At 31.1% G+C, this 10,682-nt stretch overlaps 1 long non-coding RNA gene across 1 annotated transcript; it reads right to left on the minus strand.

Annotated features, from left to right (window-relative positions):
• Positions 1-584: 584 nt before the first annotated feature.
• On the minus strand, positions 585-4,718 carry LOC146939745 (uncharacterized). The gene is made up of 2 exons (XR_015033031.1): positions 3,516-4,718; positions 585-3,418 (listed from the first exon to the last, which is right to left on the minus strand). It is a non-coding gene; the product is annotated as an uncharacterized LOC146939745 (long non-coding RNA).
• Positions 4,719-10,682: the final 5,964 nt, after the last annotated feature.

Here is a 10,682-nt window from a genome sequence, read left to right on the forward strand (position 1 = left end):
CACCAAAGCAAATTGCTAGTCGAAAACTTGGAAATGCCTTTGAAATATAACCCTAAAGGGGAATATGCGATTTTGGGTTGGCTTTTTCAATATCTCAAATATACTCTTAAACAACGTTTTCTATAATAATGATTGTTGTTGGTATCATTACAAAGATACAAATTTAGATTATATTTTTTTTTTGTTATATTGTTGGTGTCATTGAAATAGATAAACATTGTTAGTTTAGTTTGTTATAATTTGAAAGCAACCAACATTTATATTTTTAATATTAATCAAAATCAAAATTTCATTAAAAAAACACCGTTTATAATTTTCAAATGTTAGCGCAATAAAAAGAGTGAAAAGGCGGGCGCATGAGTGCTCGTTTTCTTTCTAGTTTACTATAAAATTTATTCTCTTAAATAATGGAGAAGATCACATGGCTATGTCACAATTTAAAAGTTTTTTTTTTTTTTTAAATTTCATCACAAAAGTAGCTTTAGTTTTCTTTCTTTCTTATCTCGACTATTTTTTTTACAAAAGACACAACGGATTTTGAATACTAGCACACACCACTATTTTAAATGTAGGGAGGGATCAAATTACAAAATCGCTCAACAAGGTTTCAATGAATACAAATTTAACAAAATTACTGTTTGGTTGAAAATTTATATCATATATAGATCAAGCCTAAAAAAAACTAGACTTAGGAGACGATCCAAGGATAGGAAACCTGCCAGTGATGTTATTGCACCGAAAGTCCGAAACCACTTAAGTAAAGATAAGGAGAGATGTCCTATCCCAATTTATATGATAAAGAAAAACTAGCAGCAAGATTTTTAATTTTATTTATTTATTTTTTTTTGCAACTGATGAACCAAAATAGATATGAAAGAATGGAAAATAAAAGTACAAGTACAAAATAGCACGGTGGGATTTAGCCTGGGAAAGGCTACTTTTTTCCCACCATGGGAAAGTTGTTTTTAACCATTTGATTAAACGAAGAACACAATTTTATCATGCTCCTATAACACTGGATTTTTTCTCACTTTCTTCCCAAACCATTCTCTCTCCCACGTCTCTTTTACCCGCTATTTTCATCTTCCCCTTTCCAGTTCTTCGTGTTTTGTCTCTGCAATATTTCCATATCAATTATGATTTATGACAATAAAATTGTACAAATTACATTTATTAAATGATACAAAATAGTTTGCTTCTGTTATCCAATTTGTGCATTCCATCATACTAATATCTTGCTGTCAAAATATAAATTGATGTTATCTTCAACTCTTGGTCTAAACATGTTAGCACTTAACACCCAAGTCATTAACAAGAGTTATGTAATGGCTTGCAAGAAACACAAAGGAAAGATAGTGTTTCAATTTTTGTAGGTTTTGTTTTGTCCCAAAACTAGAAAAAGGGTTTTCTTTTTTCTTATTTGATGGATGTAGTAACTCTGTTGAAATCAAGATAAAAAATTAGATCTGAAAAGAGGTTGATATACATCTTGAGCCTTGCCATTATTAACAAGACAATCATTATTAATGAGGCGTTTGAAAATTGTTGGGTTGATAAAATGTGCAGAACTGAAACGTGGGAGAGAGAATGGTTTTGGGGAAGAAAGTGAGAAAAAATCCAGTGTTATAAGAGCATGATAAGATTGTGTTCTTCATTTAATCAAATGGTTAAAAACAACTTTCCCATGGTGGGAAAAAAGTAGCCTTTCCCAGGCTAAATCCCACCAAATAGCACCAATGAAACAAACACAACTCAAGGTCACCAACGACTCCCCAAACCCAAAAAATAACCTTAAAAAATCTAGCTTTCACATGCTCACATGAAGAAACCAGGAAGATCTTCAAGGATACTTGGCTGATAATTTAATTTTTCCCTGGTGGACAAAGCTCAAATAAGTTAATCATTAGCGCTTCTTGTGCTTAATGTGTTCCTATCATAAAAGAAAACAACAACAAGAAAGCAACAACAAGACTTTGAGCAAAGATGCTAAAGAGAACTCAAACGTACCTTTAGCAGCATATGCATGGTACGACTCCAACATCATTTATTCGATTATGGGGTCGACACTGTAGCATATATAATGAAAATGTGTACTATTCAGTCTTTAATGAAAATAGAGTATATATTAACTACTATACTTTTCCTTTGTCTTTCATAATTCAAATGTAATAATATTGAATGAACTACTATTGGTGACTTTCACTAATGAATCATTAAAATAAGAGTTTGAAATATATAGTTACATGGAAAATGTAAAATTTGATGCTAATTAACAAACTTTTGAGTCAAGAAAACTATTATATTTTTCAGCTAACCAAAGAGACCCATAAAAAACTATCATGTGTTGCATTCGTACACATTGGAAACATAACTAAGTGAATCATAATGTGTTTATTCATTGTTAACTATGTCTAATATTCTTTTCATAAAAACACAAGAAACATTTTAATATGAAAGTTATGTGAGAGTTTAAACTCATCTTTTTACAACTCTGCTTGAATAAAGAGCCATGCTGCATTAGAAAGTAACTACTAATCAAAGAGAAGTTAAATACTAGTTTTGAAACTATGAAATAAGTCTATATTGTTAAATCAAATTACAACTTAAAGAAATATAAATAAGTTGGAACTATATTTAAAGCAACAATAAGTTTTTGTTGCTGATGTGATTAATAGCAGACAGTGGCCAAACTGCAGAAGTTCCCTGGTGTATATATATGTTCAATTTTTTAGGAACATATTACATAAAATCCAGTTCTAAAATCAAAGTAAAAATATATGTAGTATTATTATTTTTTTTAAAACAACCAAGTATCTGGGAAGAAACAAAAACACAGCACCATCAAGATAAAATATAACTTGATATGTTCTGAGGAATAAAACAACACTAATGTGCATTATTCTTTGACAAAATTTCAGAACTACCGAAAATGCAACATACACATTTATAAAAGTAATAAATTGGTCATGCTCTCAAACTGAAAAGAGAGATATAGGCTATTCTTTTCCACAAGAATAAAAAGAAAATGTAAATAATTTAGATAAATAAACAGGAGAAAATAGGAGAAAAGATAAATACTTTTACCACAAATATCCATGAAGTAAAAGCACTTACTCATTTATTCACAAATCACAATGATCTATGGTGCAGACAAAGTTGCATCATAGTACAGACATACCTTCTGAGTTTTACAGGGGGGGAAGGGGGTTTTCAGTACTACAAATGGCAGAAAGCACTCAGCTCCATTAATAAACCTCAAAATTACACTATAGAGGATTACAGCACATTACCAGATAGGTCAACGGCATCATTATTTATGCATTAAAAATTCTTCTTTTCAATTTCTCAAAACATATAGTTCACTTTCACTTCATTGATTAATTTTTTTTCTTCCACAAGGGCATGAAAATGTTATCAGCTACAACATACGCAAAATTAAAAAGTGGCTTAATAACTGGGTCAAGATCTAACCATAGTAATTAACAAAATAACATAACTATATTGAGTTCATTCACCTCTTTTAATAACTCCAAGCTGGTGGTGGTGTAGCACAGTTATCAGATTCTGGTAGTATTAGTCATCAATTGCTGCTGCAGCATCATCAAGATTCTCATAACATAAAGAAGGGCTAATTGATTTGAAGCCCTTTAAAGCTTGTGAATCTTGATGATGCTCCACTAGCAAACACTGACTGTTTTCTTCACTTTAGATCTGTGTGACCATGATATCATACAAGAGAGCAAGTATAAAAAAACAAAAAAAAGTAGAAGTAGATAAAGAGAAAGGACAAAAAGTATAAAAACAGCCCTAACCCTAACCCTAAATCTTATCTAAATTAAATCTAGTGAGGCAAAAGTAAAGCATAGGTGGTGGGTAGACAAAGAAAGAAGAAAGAACAATAATACTCACTACTTAGTAGTGAACCCACTTAGCAGTATTATTGAGTAATAACTCTACATATCTCATATGTATACAAAAAAATAAAAACCATTGAAGTACTATCGGTAGTAAGAAAAAAGCAAAAAAATAAATAAAAAATATCTAAAAAGTTAAGAAATCTGAGAAATTTTTTTATTGAGTAAAGCTAACAGAAAAAAAATCTTCCATATGAGAAATGAAAGAAGGGTTGAGAAGAAAGTAGAGATAAGTGAGAAAGAAGAAGGTTTAATGGTGTTTAAATAGAGAGAAAAACTCAACTATAGGATCTGATAGGATATAGAGAGAGTGTGTGATACTAGTAAGTAATAAATGAGGGAAGAGATTAGTTGGTGGCTTAAGATCTGTCAGTGAGAGTGAAAGAGAGAGAGAAGTGAGAGAGAGAGAGGAGCAATAAGCAGAAGAGAACAGTTAAACATCGTAATCTTAGGCACCAAATTTACCAAAAACTTAAAAACTCTCTGACCAACTTCATATACCACAGATGGAAAATGGAATAATATCTACCATAAGTGAGTATAGAACTTAATTACCCTTCAGTAGAGGAATAAGGTGGGGTTTAAGATTGGAGTAAAATATTGTGTTGCGTCCTATACAAGCGTATTTCAAATTGTGGGGGCCGTAAGGAATTGACAGGGCCTGCGAATACACGACCCTTTACTACAGCCAAGGTTCCAAAGGGTGACCATTCCTTTGCCCTCTCCTTCCTGCTTAGGGTTTCCTCGTTTTGATACATCCTAAAGTTTTTGCCTCTTTTGGACTCTTCTTGTGTTACTTTTTTAGAAAATAATAATAATAATAATAATATATTTATATTACATAATATGCTCCATATAACTCTAATTATATTTTTTATAGTTCTTTTGAGCTTAACTCAGTTAGTAGAGACAATGTATAAAAAATATATCTTTTATAGGAACTCTAATTATTTAGACACCCATTAAAAAAAAACAATATTTTCTTCTCGTCTAAATTGTTAATTCTTCATTCTCTTTTAGATAAATTACCATTGCATATTTTTAGTATTTTTCCGTATGTTTTAATTGTCTTAATATGACATTGTTTGTTTTGATTTTCTGTCTTAGTGCAGTGTTTTTTTTTATTTCACCTCTTAGTGTGTTGTTTATTTGATTCAAGTTGAAAGATCAACTTTGATCAAGTGCAAATCAAATCAATGGATTTGGTTTCGTATTAGTTATATATCCAGAGGCATGAGTATTTCAGACACTTAATATACTTTGTCGTATATTCTATTAATATAGATGTTGTGTGTTTTTTCGTATATCTATCATTCTTGTCACCAAAGACTTTGAATTTGTGGTGTATATATACTCCCCCAACAAGCTTGGCCCTCTAGTTAGTTGTCATGTGAAGGACTTAAGTAGGCCGACTTAACATAATATTTCCAAGACAAATCATGCCTCCATGAGTATAGTTTCTTAGACAGGGGAAACCCCTACAACAATCCTACCAAGAGCTCCTTCTCCCAAACCAACCCCGGGCCCCCCAAGTACCCATCTCCCCCGCTCTATTATCCCGTTGATCATATACTTGAAAATTGCCTCTGGAAACCGAATTTAAAGAGGCACATCTACAACCCATAAATCACTTCAGAAAGATATCAAGACACATTCCCTACCTTATTAGACACCCAATCAACAAACCAATCAACAGAGGATTCAGATTTGGTTCCAAATAAAGAAATATGTTTCCACCAAGGAGAGACAACTCTAAATCCCTCGCTCCTACCACCTAAATGGGATAGTGATCTCACAGACCCAAAGACTTCCCCCCATATATTATTCTCCATTTACACTTCCCTAAAAAAGATAGATTCATCTTCCTAAGACCTATCACTTGCCCCCCACCCACGGACTTAGGCCTACGCACATCAATCCAACTAACCCAAGCAATTTTACGCAGGCCCTTGGTACCCCAAGAGGAAAGTCCTTTGCAAGCAAACAATTTTTTTTAAAGATAATCACTAGTAAATCCATGTTGGAAATATAAAACGCAGGATTTGAGTTAAGGAACGAGTTAAGGACGACCACTCTACCTCCAAGACTAACAAACCTATTACTCCAGGATCTTATCCTACTAAAAGGTCTATCAAAGGCCTCCATGTACTCTCACTTTGAGGACCAGAGTCACCCCCCCCCCCCCCCCCAAGATATGCATAAGTCTCGATTGTTATCACATCAAATAAAATCTTATTAAACAATACAATCCCTTCGATCTCAATTATAAGCAAACAATCATTTTTTATATTCATTGAATAACTAATGTATCTGATATGTAATATAGAGCAAATACATCGATTTTTCTTAAGGAAGCAAATACATCAGTTATTCAACCGTGGCGAAAAATATTAAAAATTAACAACCATAGGTCCATTTTGCGAGATTTTAAACAATTTCGCGACAATTTTAGTTTTCGGCAAATCCAAATTCCCGCAATGTGGTGTAGTGGCCCACCCGAAAAAATTTAAAAAAATTAAAAATCATAGGTCCATTTTTTGAGATTTTAAACAATTTTTCAACGGTTTTAATTTTTGATGGTTCCAAAAGTGACATACATCATTTTTATCATGCTTATACTTGGCTGGTTAGCGAGGGTTTACAATTCTTCTAATTTGTTGGGGTTACAAACGTTCTTTATATTGTCATGTTAACTTAAGATTTCCCTAATTAAGAATAGTAAAAAATATGTAATTCCTTCAAAAATAGTAAAGATTGTATCAAATTCGTGCTTGATGTTTATTTCAACTTTAAGTTTATGCTTATATAACACGGTTTATTTTAGTGGTTCACCTGAGTTTTTTTTTTTTTTTTTGCTCCACTACCCTTATTCAGTGAACTAGTCGACACCAGAAGGAGTATCTTGCAAACAAAAACAATCTCCAAGATCAACTTTCTTCAATTGAAAAAGATGCGAAGGACATGGGACAAGACAAGGCCTAATTTTCAGCTCATGCATAATTAACAAACATCAGTATTTGTAAAGATTGTTCATAAGACTCAATTTTTGACTTCCATAACTTGAATACGCAACGAAACATCGCACTAGTTTCTTTCTTCTAATAGTGGGTGCAAGTCCTTGTACATTTAAACACTCCGTCATATCATTAATCAATACTTTTTTTTAAAGAAATTTTTTATGGCTATTAATTAGTTTGTAAGACCACTATCAAAATGATATTAAATCCACTTTTGACATTTTGTTTTTAGTGTGAATCATCTCACGTTGGCCATAAATTATCTCAATGAATTGACTCAGTTGGCAATATATACTAAACTTTTGGGTGAGAACTTTTGTTTGTTCTCTACAATACAAACTTGAACAAAATATGGTTTTCTGCTACCCATGTGATTAAGTACAAAGTAATCACATGTTTTATTGATGACTAATCTCCATCAAAAATCTGGTTGATCATTATTTGTGAAATCTCCTCTTTTATCCATAGATTTTACATTTGTAAAGACTCGACTTCGATACATTGTTTAAAGAATCTGAATTCTCAGGTCTACTCTTGAACGATGTAATGTTGGTGGATCAAGATGATTTATCAAAAAGTTGAATATTTTTTATACTACGTACAATTTTGTACTCATGAAAAGCATTCCCTATAATTTAAAAGTCAAATTGGTTTAGCTAGTTTCATTAAAAAAAAAAAATTGTGATTTAAATTTATGTAATTTGATTCAGAGAGTAAGTTATTTCGTTATAGGTTTGAAAATATTAAAAATGGAAACCTTAGATTTACACTAATAATTCAATTTTTTTCTTTGATTTTTTTTATCCATTGACGTAATCTTATTGAACACTAAGTATGTGTTTGGATTAGGTTCTTTTTGCGCAACCTTCTGTCTAGTGGCTATTTTACCATGTAAACAAGAAGCTATAATTTTACGCTTCTAATAACCGTGCATCTAGGGGTTCGTTGACGAGGAAACAAACACATGTTAAATATAAGTACCTCTTCAAGTCGTGATTCGAAATATCCAAAAATATAGATAGTATTTTAAAATTTTCATGGTTTAATTCTTTTCTAAAACTACTTTTTTAACTTCCTATCCTTAAATATGGATTTTTCATTTCTTTTAGAAATTGAAAAGATATCAACAACATATTTGATAAAACATACCCCACAAGCCACAAAAAAGTAGTATTTAGTAATCACCATTCATCGTGTATATTGGCGAATGGATTATCTCTTGTGAGAAATCCTTAAAGTGACATCTAGTGGAATCTTGACCTTTAAAAACACGAAAGAGAGAATTTTTAAATATAAAAAATGAGAGATGAAGTGTTTTAGTGGTGGATATCGCATTCGGAGAAAAATCAAGTAAAATATCCAATTGAAACAATCTAACAATCCATAGTAAAGTAACCTCTTAGGACGATGAAGTGACATTGATGTGACAACATATGTACAATGATGCGAAAGAAAGCGAGTATATAAAAGGTAGGCGTTGAACACGGAGTAATGGATCATATTTTCACATTACACAGTTTCATTTGGTTTATAATATGGACTAAATAAATCAATTTTTGTTGATTCATTTGTCTCTTATAAAAAAAATTCAGAAGGAGTATTATTTAGTTGTATAATATTATTTTTTGAACTAAAAAAAATATTAGTGCCCAAAAAATATGAAAATTTGTGTCCTCGAACACCCAAAATATGTTGAGAACCGCTGCTCATGAATACATATGAATTTTCAATGAAAATAAAACATAGATCAACACCTATATGCAATACTTTAACCTTTATTTTTGATGTCATGTACATATTTAGAAATAAGCAAAGAGTGAGCCCTAGTCTCCATCATTATGTACAGCAGTAAGCTAGACAACTATATAAGTGAATTGATATAAGTGAATTGATGCATCAAAATTGTAGCCCAGAAATTCCGCTGAATAGAACAACAATATGCAGAGGCGTCCACATTTTTAGCACAGTATCAAATCCCAACTTTGGATTGCATTTGTAACTTACTTCAATTGGAAAATTCCAATGTCCGGCCCCTACTCACCATGCATATTCCATAAAGCTGCCCATTTACTTGCATGTAATATTTGTACACGCCATCTTTAATTAATATCATGGTGTTATAATAAGAGGTTGTTTAACATCGTGGAGTACATGTTAAAACATTTTAAACTTCTTTCTTTCTTTAAAATAAAACACTTTAAACTAACAACTTTTTTTGTTTGAAAACACCAATTATCACCGCACAATCACATATATATGACTGAAAATGGAATATAACATTAATTATGAGGATGAACAAAGGTGGCCTTGAGATGTTGCTATGAGCCTTGCACGGAACTCATACTGTTAGTTTATGCTCACATCATGTATTATATCAAGATGACCTTATTTAATTACCAAGCTGGGCCTATTAGTAAAAGTATATCTTTTCTATACACATTCACTTATTTATTTTATTTAAATAAATATTATAAATTCAAACATCCAATGAACAGAAAATAAAGTTTTATAGTAATTTTATTTCATTTTTTTTTTACCAACAATTTTATTTCTTTATTGGTAAACACAAATAGGGAAAATGTATAATTATTACTAATAAAAATGATAATAATGATTATTTCACAATAATAAGACCATCCACAACGCAACATCCATTTTGGATGTTTAAGTAGGTTATATATATACACATAATCAATTTTACAATTTTTAAATATTAATTTTGATTAAGCATTCAATCTCTCCAACTTAGAACCTCGCAAAAAATTACTTAATTGATTCTACTAATAACTCTAAATCATTAAATTTCTACAAAAATCATTTACTTTTTTTTATCAATAAAAAAAATCATTTACTTTAATACAACTTATTTAGGGTGGAGAAAGAGAGTGCTTCTATAGTCATCATTCTCTACAAACACCATATTTATTTGCTTCACAATGAGGGTGCCTATTTAACATGATGTTAAATAGGCGAAGAACTCACCATTGTGAATGGTTTAATTCTATCTTTTTAGGATCACAATGTCAAACATTATTATCAAAGTGATACCTCATTGACTATGCTATGTAAAACTTTACTAAAAAATGATACCTCATTTTACAACCGTCATGTGAGCTCGAATGCCCTCAAGAACAATTGTAAAATGATTATTAGTGTCAATTTAATTAAGAAAAATTATATTTGTACAACCATTTTGTGATAACTTTTGAGATTAGAGTATCTCTCATACGCTCATTATATCCTTACTTTCTCTCTTTATTGCTTTAGTTTTCTTGTCGGTGTTTGGTTTATAACATAACTTGGTCTTTTGGTTTATTGCTTGTTTTGAGCCCTACCCTTACACTCCATGTGCAGGTTAGGATCTCCTCTTTGTTTAATATATTTTATTTTGACATCTTAAAAAAACATCATAAATAATATTAAAAGGTAAATAAGGAGACCAACAATGAATTCGTCTAAGTGGTAAGATATTTGAGTCATTTAAGTGATTAAGAGTTTAATACATAGCTCTTGCGCATGAAAAAATTCAATTGGAATGAATGAGCTCGTTTTGTGTACCCTACAAGCTCAATAACAAAGATTAATCATCGTTAAACGATGGTGGAAACTTTATGCATTTTATATACTCCTTCCGTCCCGGAATATCTGACCCATTTTCTAAAAAAAAGTGTCCCAAAATAACTGAGTCATTTCAATTTTCAATACAACTTTCATCATTCTCAATACAATATAACTCTAATTAATACTACTT

The sequence above is a fragment of the Medicago sativa genome, chromosome 3 (genome assembly GCF_051527215.1).
Source record: "Medicago sativa cultivar Bolivia chromosome 3, Bolivia_mono, whole genome shotgun sequence".
Taxonomy (NCBI): domain Eukaryota; kingdom Viridiplantae; phylum Streptophyta; class Magnoliopsida; order Fabales; family Fabaceae; genus Medicago; species Medicago sativa.